The sequence below is a fragment of the Schistocerca gregaria genome, chromosome 3 (genome assembly GCF_023897955.1).
Source record: "Schistocerca gregaria isolate iqSchGreg1 chromosome 3, iqSchGreg1.2, whole genome shotgun sequence".
NCBI lineage: Eukaryota > Metazoa > Arthropoda > Insecta > Orthoptera > Acrididae > Schistocerca > Schistocerca gregaria.
This window is the reverse complement of record NC_064922.1, coordinates 97,399,816-97,415,672: the sequence shown is the minus strand read 5'-3', so window position 1 is coordinate 97,415,672 and position 15,857 is coordinate 97,399,816.

Here is a 15,857-nt window from a genome sequence, read left to right as displayed (position 1 = left end):
CTTCGAGGAATCGATCAAAGTTCGTAGGCACTTAGAGACATTTCTCCCATGGAGAAAAGTAAGCATCGTGCCTGTTGTATTTAATCCCGATGCAATTTCTGTGTTTCATCAAGGCTCTGAAGGTCCACCGATTACAGAATGGTTCCAGATAGGCGTTGGAAACTACTCCTGGTCTTCCTGGAACCGATTAAAGCGTACACAGTATGAGAAATTACTCCCATGTTGAAAAGTCCCTATGGTGCCTGTTGTATTATATCCCGATGCAATTTCTGTGTTTCATTAACACTCTGGAGCCCCACAGATTACAGAATGCCACCAGATGTGCCTTGGTAACTACTACTGGTCTTCCAGGGAACGATCAAAGGTAAACTGTTTGAGACATTACTCCCTTGGAGAAAAGACCGCATGGTACCTGTTGTATTCAATCCCGATGCAATTTCTCTGTTTCATCAACACTCTGAATTTACAGAGATTAGAGAATGAATCCTGAATAGTTTCGGAAACTACTACTTGTCTTTCAGGGAACGATCAAAGCGTAGACACTGGGAGGCATTACTCCCATGGAGAAAAGTCCGCATGGTGCCTGTTGTATCAATCCCGATGCATTTCTGTGTTTCGTTTACACTCTGAAGATCCACCGATTACAGAAAGCCTCTAGATGTGCTTTGGAAACTACTACAGGTCTTCCAGGGAATGATTAAAGCGTAGACAGTTTGAGACATAACTCCTATGGAGAAAAGTCCTCATGGTGCCTGTTGTATGCAATCCCGATTCAATTTTTGTCTTAAATCAACACTCTGAAGCTCCACAGATTACCGAATGCCTCCAGATGTGCTTCTTAATCTACTACTTGTCTTCCAGGGAACGATGAAAATGTAGACAGTTTGAGACATTACTCCCATGGAGAAAGTCCGCATGGTGCCTGTTGTATTCAATCCCGATGACATTTCTGTGTTTCATAAACACGCTGGAGGAACACTGATTACAGAATGCCTCCAGATGTGCTTCGGAAACTACTACAGGTCTTCCAGGGAAGGATCAAAGCGTAGACAGTTTGAGACATAACTCCCATGGAGAAAAATCCGCATGGTGCCTCTTGTATGAAAATCCCGATGCAATTTCTGTGTTTCATCAACACACGGAAGGTCCACAGATTACAGAATGCCTCCAGATGTGCTTGGAAACTACAACTGGTCTTCGAGGAACTGATCAAAATTCGTAGATAGTTTGAGACATTTCTCGCATGGAGAGAAGTCCGCATGGTGCCTGTTGTATTCAATCCCGATGCAATTTCTGTGTTTCATCAACACTCTGAAGCTCCACAGATTACGGAATGCCTCCAGATGTGCTTCGGAAACTACTACTGGCCTTCCAGGGAATGATTAAAGCGTAGACAGTTTGAGACATTACTCCCATGGAGAAAAGTCCGTATGGTGCCTGTTGTATTCAATCCCGATGTAATTTCTGTGTTCTATCAAGACTCGTAATGTCCACAGATAACAGAATGGCTCCAGATGTGCTTCGCAAACTACTACTGGTATTCCAGGGAACGATCAAAACGTTTACAGTTTGAGACATTAATCCCATGGAGAAAAGTGCTCATGGTGCCGGTTGTATCCCATCCCGATGCAATTTCTGTGTTTCATCAATACTCTGAGGGTCCACTGATTACGGAATGTCTCCAGATGTGCTTCGGAAACTACTACTGGTCTTCCAGGGAACGATCGAAGCGTATACAGTTTGAGACATTACTCCCGTGGAGAAAAGTCCGCATGGTGCCTGTTGTATCCAATCCCGATGCAATTTCTGTGTTTCATCAACACTCTGAAGGTCCAATGGTTACAAAATGCCTCCAGATGTGCTTGGAAACTACTAATGGTGTTCGAGGAATCGTAAAAATTATTAGACAGTTTGAGACATTTCTCCCATGGAGAAAAGTCCGCATGGTGCTTCTTGTATTTAATCCCGATGCAATTTCTATATTTCATCAAGACTCTGAAGGTCTACAGATTAACGAATGCCTCCAGATGTACTTCCGAAACTACTACTGGTCTTCCAGGGAACGATTAAAGCGTAGATAGTCTGAGACATTACTCTCAAGAAGGAAAGTCCGCATGGTGCCTATTGTATTCTATCCCGATGCAATTTCTGTGTTTCATCAACACTCGGGAGGCCCACAGATTACAGAGTGCCTTTAGATGTGCTTGGAAACTACTTCTGGTCTTCGAGGAATCGATCAAAATTCGTAGGCACTTAGAGACATTTCTCCCATGGAGAAAAGTAAGCATCGTGCCTGTTGTATTTATTCCCGATGCAATTTCTGTGTTTCATCAAGACTCTGAAGGTCCACCGATTACAGAATGGTTCCAGATAGGCGTTGGAAACTACTCCTGGTCTTCCTGGAACCGATTAAAGCGTACACAGTATGAGAAATTACTCCCACGGTGAAAAGTCCCTATGGTGCCTGTTGTATTATATCCCGATGCAATTTCTGTGTTTCATTAACACTCTGGAGCCCCACAGATTACAGAATGCCACCAGATGTGCCTTGGTAACTACTACTGGTCTTCCAGGGAACGGTCAAAGGTAAACTGTTTGAGACATTACTCCCTTGGAGAAAAGACCGCATGGTACCTGTTGTATTCAATCCCGATGCAATTTCTCTGTTTCATCAACACTCTGAATTTACACAGATTAGAGAATGAATCCTGAATAGTTTCGGAAACTACTACTTGTCTTTCAGGGAACGATCAAAGCGTAGACACTTTGAGGCATTACTCCCATGGAGAAAAGTCCGCATGGTGCCTGTTGTATTCAATCCCGATGCAATTTCTGTGTTTCATCAACACTCTGAAGCTCCACAGATTACGGAATGCTCCAGATGTGCTTCGGAAACTACTACTGGCCTTCCAGGGAATGATTAAAGCGTAGACAGTTTGAGACATTACTACCATGGAGAAAAGTCCGCATGGTGCCTGTTGTATTCAATCCCGATGTAATTTCTGTGTTCCATCAACACTCTGAATGTCCACAGATAACAGAATGGCTCCAGATGTGCTTCGCAAACTACTACTGGTATTCCAGGGAACGATCAAAACGTTTACAGTTTGAGACATTTCTCCCATGGAGAAAAGTAAGCATCGTGCCTGTTGTATTTATTCCCGATGCAATTTCTGTGTTTCATCAAGACTCTGAAGGTCCACCGATTACAGAATGGTTCCAGATAGGCGTTGGAAACTACTCCTGGTCTTCCTGGAACCGATTAAAGCGTACACAGTATGAGAAATTACTCCCACGGTGAAAAGTCCCTATGGTGCCTGTTGTATTATATCCCGATGCAATTTCTGTGTTTCATTAACACTCTGGAGCCCCACAGATTACAGAATGCCACCAGATGTGCCTTGGTAACTACTACTGGTCTTCCAGGGAACGGTCAAAGGTAAACTGTTTGAGACATTACTCCCTTGGAGAAAAGACCGCATGGTACCTGTTGTATTCAATCCCGATGCAATTTCTCTGTTTCATCAACACTCTGAATTTACACAGATTAGAGAATGAATCCTGAATAGTTTCGGAAACTACTACTTGTCTTTCAGGGAACGATCAAAGCGTAGACACTTTGAGGCATTACTCCCATGGAGAAAAGTCCGCATGGTGCCTGTTGTATTCAATCCCGATGCAATTTCTGTGTTTCATCAACACTCTGAAGCTCCACAGATTACGGAATGCCTCCAGATGTGCTTCGGAAACTACTACTGGCCTTCCAGGGAATGATTAAAGCGTAGACAGTTTGAGACATTACTCCCATGGAGAAAAGTCCGCATGGTGCCTGTTGTATTCAATCCCGATGTAATTTCTGTGTTCCATCAACACTCTGAATGTCCACAGATAACAGAATGGCTCCAGATGTGCTTCGCAAACTACTACTGGTATTCCAGGGAACGATCAAAACGTTTACAGTTTGAGACATTACTCCCATGGAGAAAAGTCCGCATGGTGCCTGTTGTATGCAATCCCGATTCAATTTTTGTCTTAAATCAACACTCTGAAGCTCCACAGATTACCGAATGCCTCCAGATGTGCTTCTTAATCTACTACTTGTCTTCCAGGGAACGATGAAAATGTAGACAGTTTGAGACATTACTCCCATGGAGAAAGTCCGCATGGTGCCTGTTGTATTCAATCCCGATGAAATTTCTGTGTTTCATCAACACACGGAAGGTCCACAGATTACAGAATGCCTCCAGATGTGCTTGGAAACTACAACTGGTCTTCGAGGAACTGATCAAAATTCGTAGATAGTTTGAGACATTTCTCGCATGGAGAGAAGTCCGCATGGTGCCTGTTGTATACAATCCCGATGCAATTTCTGTGTTTCATCAACACTCTGAAGCTCCACAGATTACGGAATGCCTCCAGATGTGCTTCGGAAACTACTACTGGCCTTCCAGGGAATGATTAAAGCGTAGACAGTTTGAGACATTACTCCCATGGAGAAAAGTCCGCATGGTGCCTGTTGTATTCAATCCCGATGTAATTTCTGTGTTCTATCAAGACTCTGATTGTCCACAGATAACAGAGTGGCTCCAGATGTGCTTCGCAAACTACTACTGGTATTCCAGGGAACGATCAAAACGTTTACAGTTTGAGATATTAATCCCATGGAGAAAAGTGCTCATGGTGCCGGTTGTATCCCATCCCGATGCAATTTCTGTGTTTCATCAATACTCTGAAGGTCCACTGATTACGGAATGTCTCCAGATGTGCTTCGGAAACTACTACTGGTCTTCCAGGGAACGATCGAAGCGTATACAGTTTGAGACATTACTCCCGTGGAGAAAAGTCCGCATGGTGCCTGTTGTATCCAATCCCGATGCAATTTCTGTGTTTCATCAACACTCTGAAGGTCCAATGATTACAAAATGCCTCCAGATGTGCTTGGAAACTACTACCGGTTTTCGATTAATCGATCAAAATTCGTAGACAATTAGAGACATTTCTCCTATCGAGAAAGGTCAGCTTCGTGCCTCTTGTATTTAATCCCGATGCAATTTCTATATTTCATCAAGACTCTGAAGGTCTACAGATTAACGAATGCCTCCAGATGTACTTCCGAAACTACTACTGGTCTTCCAGGGAACGATTAAAGCGTAGATAGTCTGAGACATTACTCTCAAGGAGGAAAGTCCGCATGGTGCCTGTTGTTTTCAATCCCGATGTAATTTCTGTGTTACATCAACACTCTGAAGGACCACAGATTACAGAATGCCCCCAGATGTGCTTCGTTAACTACTACTGGTCTTCCACTGAATGATCGAAGCGTAGACAGTTTGTGACATTACTCCAATGGAGAAAACTCCCCATGCTACCTGTTGTTATCAATCCCGATGCAATTTCTTTGTTTCATTAACACTCTGAAGCTCCACAGATTACGGAATGCCTCCAGGTGTGCTTCTTAATCTACTACTTGTCTTCCAGGGAACGATCAAAATGTAAACAGTTTGAGACAACACTGCCATGGACAAAGTCCACATGGTACGTGTTGTATTCAATCGCGATGCAATTTCTGTCTTTCTGCAACATTCTGAAGGACCACAGATTACAGAATGCCTCCTGATGTGCTTCGCAAACTACTACTGGTCTTCCTGGGAACGATCAAAACGTTTACAGTTTGAGATATTAATCTTATAGAGAATAGTCCTCATGGTGCCGGTTGTATCCAATCCCGATGCAATTTCTGTGTTTCGTTAACACTCTGGAGCCCCACAGATTACAGAATGCCACCACATGTGCCTTGGTAACTACTACTGGTCTTCCAGGGAACGATCAAAGGTAAACTGTTTGAGACATTTCTCCCTTGGAGAAAAGACCGCATGGTACCTGTTGTATTCAATCCCGATGCAATTTCTCTGTTTCATCAACACTCTGAATTTACACAGATTAGAGAATGAATTCTGATTAGTTTCGGAAACTACTACTTGTCTTTCAGGGAAGGATCAAAGCTTAGACTGTTTGAGACATTATTCCCATGGAGAAAAGTCCGCATGGTGCCTGTTATATTCAATCCCGATGCATTTTCTGTGTTTCATCAACACCCTGAAGGAACACTGATTACAGAATGCCTCCAGATGTGCTTCGGAAACTACTACTGGTCTTCCAGGGAACGATCAAAGCGTAGACACTGGGAGGCACTACTCCCATGGAGAAAAGTCTGCATGGTGCCTGTTGTATTGAATCCCGATGCAATTTCTGTGTTTTATCAACACTCTGAAGTTCCACAGATTACGGAATGCCTCCAGATGTGCTTCGGAAACTACTACTGGTCTTCCCGGGATTGATTAAAGCGTAGACAGTTTGAGACATTACTCCCATGGAGAAAAGTCCGCATGGTGCCTGTTGTATTCAATACCGATGTAATTTCTGTGTTCCATCAACACTCTGAATGTCCACAGATAACAGAATGCCTCCAGATGTGCTTCTTAATCTACTACTTGTCTTCCAGGGAACGATCAAAATGTAGACAGTTTGAGACAACACTGATATGGAGAAAAGTCCGCATGGTGCCTGTTGTAATCAATCCCAATTCAATTTCAATGTTTCATCAACACTCTGAAGGTTCACAGATTACGGAAAGCCTCTAGATGTGCTTCGGAAACTACTACTGCTCTTCCAGGGAACGATCAAAGCGTAGACAGTTAGAGACTTAACACCCATGGAGAAAAAACCGAGTGGTGCCTGTTGTATCCCATCCCGATCAAATTTCTGTGTTTCATCAACACTCTGAAGGTCCTATGATTACAGAATGCCTCCAGATGGGCTTGGAAACTACTAATGGTCTTCGAGGAATCGCTCAAAATTATTAGACAGTTTGAGATATTTCTCCCATGGAGAAAAGTTCGTATGGTGCCTGTTGTATTCAATCCCGACACAATTTCTGTGTTTCATCAACACTCTGAAGCTCCAAAGATTACGGAATGCCTCCAGATGTGCTTCGGAAACTACTACTGGTCTTCCAGGGAATGATTAAAGCGTAGATATTTGGAGACATTACTCCCATGGAGAATAGTCCGCATGGTGCCTGTTCTATTCCATCCCGATGCAATTTTTGTGTTCCATCAACACTCTGAAGCTGCACAGATTAAGGAATGCCTCCAGATGTGCTTCTTAATCTACTACTTGTCTTCCAGGGAACGATCAAAATGTAGACAGTTTCAGACAACACTGCCATGGAGAAAGTCCACATGGTGCCTGTTGTATTCAGTCCCGATGCAATTTGTGTGTTTCTTCAACATTCTGAATGACCACAGTTTACAAAATGCCTCCAGATGTGCTTGGAAACTACTACTGGTCTTCGAGGAATCGATCAAACTTCGTAGACAGAGACATTTCTCCTATGGAGAAAAGTCAGCATCGTGCCTCTTGTATTTAATCCCGATGCAATTTCTATATTTCATCAAGACTCTGAAGGTCTACAGGTTACCGAATGCCTCCAGAATTACTTCGGAAACTACTACTGGTCTTCCAGGGAACAATTAATGCGTAGATAGTCTGAGACATTACTCTCATGGAAAAAAGTCCGCATGGTGCCAGTTGTATTCAATCAAGTTTCAATTTCTGTGTTTTGTCAACACTCTGAAGCTCCACCGAATACAGAATGCCTCCAGATGTGCGTCGGAACTACTACTGGTCTTCCTGGAGTCGATTAAAGCGTACACAGTTTGAGACATTACTCCCATGGAGAAAAGTCCTCGTGGTGCCTGTTGTATTCAATCCCGATGCAATTTCTGTGTTCCATCACTCTCTGAAGGTCCACAGATTACAGAATGGCTCCAGATGTGCTTGAAAACTACTAATGGAGTTCGAGCAATCGTTCATAATTATTAGACAGTTTGAGACATTTCTCCCATTGAGAAAAGTAAGCATGGAGCCTGTTCTATTCAATCAAGATGCAATTTCTGTGTTTCATCAACGCTCTGAAGCTCCACAGATTACGGAATGATTCCAGATATGCTTCGGAAACTGCTACTGGTCTTCCAGGGAACCATCAAAGCGTTTAAAGTTTGAGACATTATTCCTATGGAGAAAAGTCCGCATTGTGTTTGTTGTATTGAATCACGATGCAATATCTGTGTTTCATCGACACTCTGAATTTCTACAGATTATAGAATGCCTCCAGATGTGCTTCTGAAACTACTACTGGTCTTCCAGGGAAGGATCAAAGCGTAGACGGTTTGAGACATTACTCCCATGGAGAAAAGTCCGCATTGTGCCTGTTGTATTCAATCACGATGCTATATCTGTGTTTCACCAACACTCTGAAGGTCCACAGATTACAGAATGCCTCCAGATATGTTTGGAAACTTCTACTGGTCTTCGAGGAATTGATCAAATTTCGTAGACACTTTGAGACATTTCCCCCATGGTGAAAGGTCCGCATGTTACCTGTTGTATTTAGTTCCGATGCAATTTCTGTGTATCACAAAATTCTGAAGGTCCACAGATTACAGAATGCCTCCAGATGTACTTCATAAACTACTACTGGTCTTCCAGCGAACGATCAAATCGTAGACAGTTTGACACTTTAGTCGCATTGAGAAAAGTCCGCATGGTGCCTGTTGTATTCAATCCAGATGTAATTCTGTGTTTGATCAACACTCCGAAGGTCCACAGATACAGAATTCCTCCAGATGTGCTTCTTAATGTACTACTTGTCTTCCAGGGAACGATCAAAGCTTAGACAGTTTGAGACATTACTCCCATGGAGAAAAGTCCGCACGGTGCCTGTTGTACTTAATCCCGATGCAATTTCTGTGTTTCATAAACACTTGATGGTCTACAGAATACCGAAAGCCTGCAGATGTACTTCGGAAACTACTACTGGTCTTCCAGGAATCGATTAAAGCGTACACAGTTTGAGACATTACCCCCACGCAGAAAAGTCCGCATGGTGCCTGTTGTATTCAATCACGTTGCAATTTCTGTGTTTCGTCAACACACAGAAGGTCCACAGATTTCAGGATTCCTCCAGATGTGCTTGGTAACCACTACTGGTCTTCGAGGAATCGATCAAAATTCGTAGGCAGTTTGAGACATTTCTCCCATGGTGAAAAGTCCGCATGGTGCCTGTTGTATTTAGTCCAGATGCAATTTGTGTGTTTCATCACACTCTGAACGTCCACAGATTACAGAGTGCCTCCAGATGTTCTTCAAAAACTACTACTTGTCTCCCAGGAATCGTTCGAAGCGTAGTTAGTGTGAGACATTATGCCCATGGAGAAAAGTCCGCATGCTGACTGTTGTATTCAATCCCGATGCAATTTCGTTGTTTCATCAAAACTCTGAAGGTCCACAGATTACAGAATGGCTCCAGATGTGCTTCATAAACTTCTACTGGCCTTCCAGGAATCGATCAAAGCGCAGACAGTTTGAGTCATCGCTCCCATGGAGAGAATTCCGCATGGTGGTTGTTGTATTCAATCCTGATGCAATTTCTGTGTTTCATCAACACTCTGAAAGTCCACTGTTTACGGAATGTCTCCAGATGTGCTTCCGAAACTACTACTGGTGTTCCAGGGAACGATCAAAGCGTATACAGTTTGAGACATTACTCCCACGGAGAAAAGACCGCATGGTGCCTGTTGTACTCAATCCCGATGCAATTTCTGTGTTTCTTAAACACTCTGAAGGACCACAGATTACAGAATGCCCCAAGATGTGCTTCGGAAACTACTACTGGTCTTCCACTGAACGATCGAAGTGTAGACAGTTTGAGACATTACTCCCATTTAGAAAAGTCCGCATGGTGCCTGTTGTATTCAATCCCAATGCAATTTCTGTGTTTCATCAACACATGGAAGGTCCACAGATTACAGAATGCCTCCAGATGTGCATTTAAACTACAACTGGCCTTCGAGGAACTGATCAAAATTCGTAGATAGTTTGAGACTTTTCTCCCATGGAGAAAAGTCCGAATGGTGCCTGTTGTAATCAATCCCGATTCAATTTCAGTGTTTCATCAACACTCTGAAGGTCCACAGATTACAGAAAGCCTCCAGATGTGCTTCTGAAACTACTACTTGTCTTCCAAGAATCGATTAAAGAGTACTCAGTTTGAGACATTACCCACATGCAGAAAAGTCCGCATGGTGCCTGTTGTATTCAATCCCGTTGCAATTTCTGTGTTTCGTCAACACACAGAAGTTCCACAGATTTCAGAATGCCTCCAGATGTGCTTATAAACCACTACTGTTCTTCGAGGAATCGATCAAAAATCGTAGGCAGTTGGAGACATTTCTCCCATGGTGAAAAGTTCGTATGGTGCCTGTTGTATTTAGTCCCGACTCAGTTTGTGTGATTCATCAACACTCTGAACATCCACAGATTATAGAGTGCCTCCAGATGTGCTTCAAAGCTACTACTTGCCTTCCAGGAATCGATCGCAGCGTAGACACTGGGAGGCATTACTCCCATGGTGATAAGTCCGCATGGTGCCTTTTGTTTTCAATCCCGAAGCAATCTCTGTGTTTCATCAACACTCTGAAGGACCACAGATTACAGAATTCCTCCAGATGTGCCTATGAAACTACTACTGGTCTTCCAGGAAACGATCAATGCGTAGACTGTTTGAGAAAATACTCCCATGGAATAAAGACCACATATTGCATGTTGTATTCAATCCCGATGCAATTTATGTGTTCCATCAACACTCTGTAGGTCCACAGATTACAGAATGTTTCCAGATGTGCATCGGAAACTACTACTGGTCTTCCAGGGCACGATCAAAGTGAAGACAGTTTGAGAAACTTCTCCCATGGAGAAAAGTTCGAGTGGTGCCTGTTCAATTCAATCCCAATGCAATTTCTGTGTTTCATGAACACTCTGAAGGTCCACAGATTTCAGAATTCCTCCAGATGTGCTTTCGGAAACTACTACTGGTCTTCCAGGGAACGACCAAAGCGCAGGCAGTTTAACACATTACTCCCATGAAAAAAAGTCCGCATGGTGCCAGTTGTATTCAATCCCGATTCAATTTCTGTGTTTCGTCAACCCTGTGAACGTCCACGGATTACAGAATGCCTCCAGATGTGCTTCGGAAACTACTACTGATTTTCCAGGGAACGACCAAAGCGAAGACAGTTTGAGACATTACTCTCATGGTGAAAAGTCCGTATGGTGCCTGTTGTATTCAATCCCAATGCACTTTCTGTGTTTCATCAACACTCTGAAGGTCCACAGATTACAGAACGCCTCCACATGTGCTTCGCAAACTACTACTTGTCCACCAGGTAACGATCAAAGTGTAGTCAGTTTGAGATATTACTCCCATGGGGAAAAGTCCGCATGGTGCCTGTTGTATTCCATCCCGATGCAGTTTCTGTGTTTCATTAACACTCTGAAGCCCCACAGATTACAGAATGCCACCAGATGTGCCTTGGTAACTACCACTGGTCTTCCAGGGAACGATCAAAGGGTAGAATGTTGAGACATCACCCCCATATAGAAAAGATCGCATTGTGAATGTTCTATTCAAACCCGAGGCAATATCTGTGTTTCATGAACGCTTTAAAGGTCCACAGCTTACAGAATGGCTCCAGATGTGATTTGGAAACTACTACTGGTCTTCCAGGAATCGATCAAAGCGTAGACAGTTTGAGACATCGCTCCCATGGAGAAAATTCCGCATGGTGGTTGTTGTATTCAATCCCGATGCAATTTATGTGTTTCATCAACACTTTGAAGGTCCACTGTTTACGGAATGTCTCCAGAAGTGCTTCTGAAACTACTACTGGTCATCCAGGGAACGATCAAAGCGTAGACAGTTTGAGACATTACACTAGTGGAGAAAAGTCCGCATGGTGCCTGTTGTATTCAATCACGATGCAGTTTCTGTGTTTCATCAACACTCCGAATGTCGACAGATTACAGAATGCCCCTGGATATGCTTTGAAACTACTACAGGCCTTCGAGCGATCGATCAAAATCCGTAGACAGTTTAAGACATTTCTGCCAAAGGAGAAAGGTCCGCATGGTGCCTGTTGTATTCAATCCCGACGCAATCACTGTGTTTCATCAACACTCTAAAGGTCCACATATTACAGAATTCCTCCAGATGTGCCTTGGAAACTACTACTGGTCTTCCAGGGTACGATCAAAGCGTAGACTGTTTGAGACAATACTCCCATGGAATAAAGACCACATATTACCTGTTGTATTCAATCCCGATGCAATTTCTGTGTTCCGTCAACACTCTTAAGTTCCACACATTACAGAATGTTTCCAGATGTGCTTCGGAAACTACCACTGGTCTTCCAGGGAACGATCAAAGGGTAGACTGTTTGAGACATTACCCCCATATAGAAAAGACCGCATAGTGTCTGTTTAATTCAATCCCGATGTAATTTCTGTGTTTCATCAACACTCTGAAAGTCCACAGAATACAGAATGCCTCCAGATGTGCATCGGAAACTACTTCTGGTATTCCAGGGAACGATCAAGGCGTAGACAGTTTGAGACATTACTCCCATGGAGAAAAGTTCGCATTGTGCCTGTTCTATTCAAACCCGAGGCAATTTCTGTGTTTCATGAACTCTCTGAAGGTCCACAGATTACAGAATTGCTCCAGAAGAGATTTGGAAACTACTACTGGTCTTCCAGGATTCGATCAAAGCGTAGACAGTTTCAGACATCGCTCCCATGGAGATAATTCCGCATGGTGGTTGTTGTATTCAATCCCGATGCAATTTATGTGTTTCATCAACACTTTGAAGGTCCACTGTTTACGGAATGTCTCCAGAAGTGCTTCGGAAACTACTACTGGTCAACCAGGGAACGATCAAAGCGTAGAAAGTTTGAGACATAGCTCAAGTGGAGAAAAGTCCGCATGGTGCCTGTTGTATTTAATCCCGATGCAGTTTCTGTGTTTCATCAACACTCCGAATGTCGACAGATTACAGAATGCCTCCGGATATGCTTTGAAACTACTACAGGTCTTCGAGGGATCGATCAAAATTCGTAGACAGTTTAAGACATTTCTGCCAAAGGAGAAAGGACCGCAATGATGCCTGTTGTATTCAATCCCGATGTAATTTCTGTGTTTCATCAACACTCTGAAGGTCCACAGAATACAGAATGCCTCCAGATGTGCATCTGAAACTACTTCTGGTATTCCATGGAACGATCAAGGCGTAGACAGTTTGAGACATTACTATCATGGAGAGAAGTCCGCATGGTGACTGTTGTATACAGTCCCGATGAATTTCTGTGCTTCATCAACACTGTGAATGTCCACAGAATACAGAATGCCTCCAGATATGCTTCAAAAACTACTACTTGTCTCCCAGGAATCGATCGAAGCGTAGACAGTGTGAGACATTTTGCCTATGAAGAAAAGTCCGCATGGTGACTGTTGTATACAATCCCGATGCAATTTCTGTGCTTCATCAACACTCTAAAGGTCCACAGAATACAGAATGCCTCCATATGTGCATCTGAAACTACTTCTGGTATTCCATGGAACGATCAAGGCGTAGACAGTTTGAGACATTACTATCATGGAGAGAAGTCCGCATGGTGACTGTTGTATTCAATACCGATGCAATTTCGGTGTTTCATCAATACTCTATACGTCCACAGATTACTGAATAGCTCCGGATGTACTTTGGAAACTACTACTGGTCTTCCAGGTTTCGATCAAAGCGTAGACAGTTTGAGACATAGTTCCCATCGAGAAAATTCCGCATGGTGGTTGTTGTATTCAATCCCGATGCAATTTATGTGTTTCATCAACACTCTGAAGGTGCACTGTTTACGGAACGTCTCCAGATGTGCTTCGGAAACTACTACTGGTGTTCCAGGGCACGATCAAAGTGAAGACAGTTTGAGAAATTTCTCCCGTGTAGAAAAGTCCGAATGGTGCCTGTTCAATTCAATCCCGATGCAATTTCTATGTTACATGAACAGTCTGAAGGTCCACAGATTTCAGAATGCCTCTAGATGTGCTTCGGAATCTACTACTGGTCTTCCAGGGAACGATCAAAGCGTAGGCAGTTTAACACATTACTCTCATGAAAAAAAGTATGCATGGTGCCAGTTGTATTAAATCCCGTTGCAATTTCTGTGTTTAATCAACCCTGTGAACGTCCACAGATTACAGAATTCCTCCAGATGTGCTTCGGAATCTAACACTGATTTTCCAGGAAACGACCAAAGCGAAGAAAGTTTGAGACATTACTCCCATGGGAAAGAGTCCGCATGGTGCCTGTTGTATACAATCCCGATGCTGTTTCTGTGTTTCATCAACACTCCGAATGTCGACAGGTTACAGAATGCCTCCGGATATGCTTTGAAACTAATACTGGTCTTCGAGGGATCGAAAAAAATTCGTAGACAGTTTAAGACATTTCTGCCAAGGAGAAAGGACCGCATGGTGCCTGTTGTATTCAATCCCGATGCAATTTCTGTGTTTCATAACATTCTGAAGCCCCACAGATTACAGAATGCCACCAGATGTGCCTTGGTAACTACCACTGGTCTTCCAGGGAATGTTCAAAGGGTAGACTGTTTGAGACATTACCCCCATATAGAAAAGACCGCATAGTGCCTGTTTAATTCAATCCCGATGTAATTTCTGTGTTTCATCAACACTCTGAAGGTATACAGAATACAGAATGCCTCCAGATGTGCATCGGAAACTACTTCTGGTATTCCAGGGAACGATCAAGTCGTAGACAGTTTGAGACGTTACCCCCATGAAAAAAAGTCCGCATGGTGTCAGTTGTATTCAATCCCGATGCAATTTCTGTGTTTCATCAACCCTGTGAACGTCCACAGATTACAGAATGCCACCAGATGTGCTTCGGAAACTACTACTGATTTTCCAGGGAACGACCAAAGCGAAGACAGTTTGAGACATTACTCTCATGGTGAAAAGTCCGCATGGTGCCTGTTGTATTCAATCCCAATGCACTTTCTGTGTTTCATCAACACTCTGAAGGTCCACAGATTACAGAATGCCTCCAATTGTGCTTCGGAAACTACTACTGGTGTTCCAGGAATCGATCAAAGCGTAGACTCTTTGAGACATTACTCCCATGCAGAAAAGTCCGCGTGGTGCCTGTTGTATTCAATCCCGATGCAATATCTGTGTTTCATAACACTCTGAAGCCCCACAGATTACAGAATGCCACCAGATGTGCCTTGGTAACTACCACTGGTCTTCCAGGGAACGATCAAAGGGTAGACTGTTTGAGACATAACCCCCATATAGAAAAGACCGCATGGTGCCTGTTTAATTCAATCCCGATGTAATTTCTGTGTTTCATCAACACTCTGAAGGTCTACAGAATACAGAATGCCTTCAGATGTGCATCGGAAACTACTCCTGGTATTCCTGGGAACGATCAAGTCATAGACAGTTTGAGACATAACCGCCATGGAGAAAAGTTCGCATTGTGCCTGTTCTATTCAAACCCGAGGCAATTTCTGTGTTTCATGAACCCTCTGAAGGTCCACGGATTACAGAATGCCTCCACATGTGCTTCGCAAACTACTACTGGTCTTCCAGGGAACGATCAAAGCGTATACAGTTTGAGACACTACATTCATGCACAAAAGTCCGCATGGTGCCTGATGTATTCAATCCCGATGCAATTTCTGGGTTTCATCAACACTCTGAATGCCCACAGATTGCAAATGCCTCCAGATGTGCTTCGGAAACTACTACTGGTCTTCCAGGGAACAATCAAAACGTAGATAGTTGAACACATCACTCCCATGACGAAAAGTCCGCATGGTGCCCGTTGTATTCAATCCCGATGCAATTTCTGTGTTTCATCAACACTCTGAATTTCCACAGATTA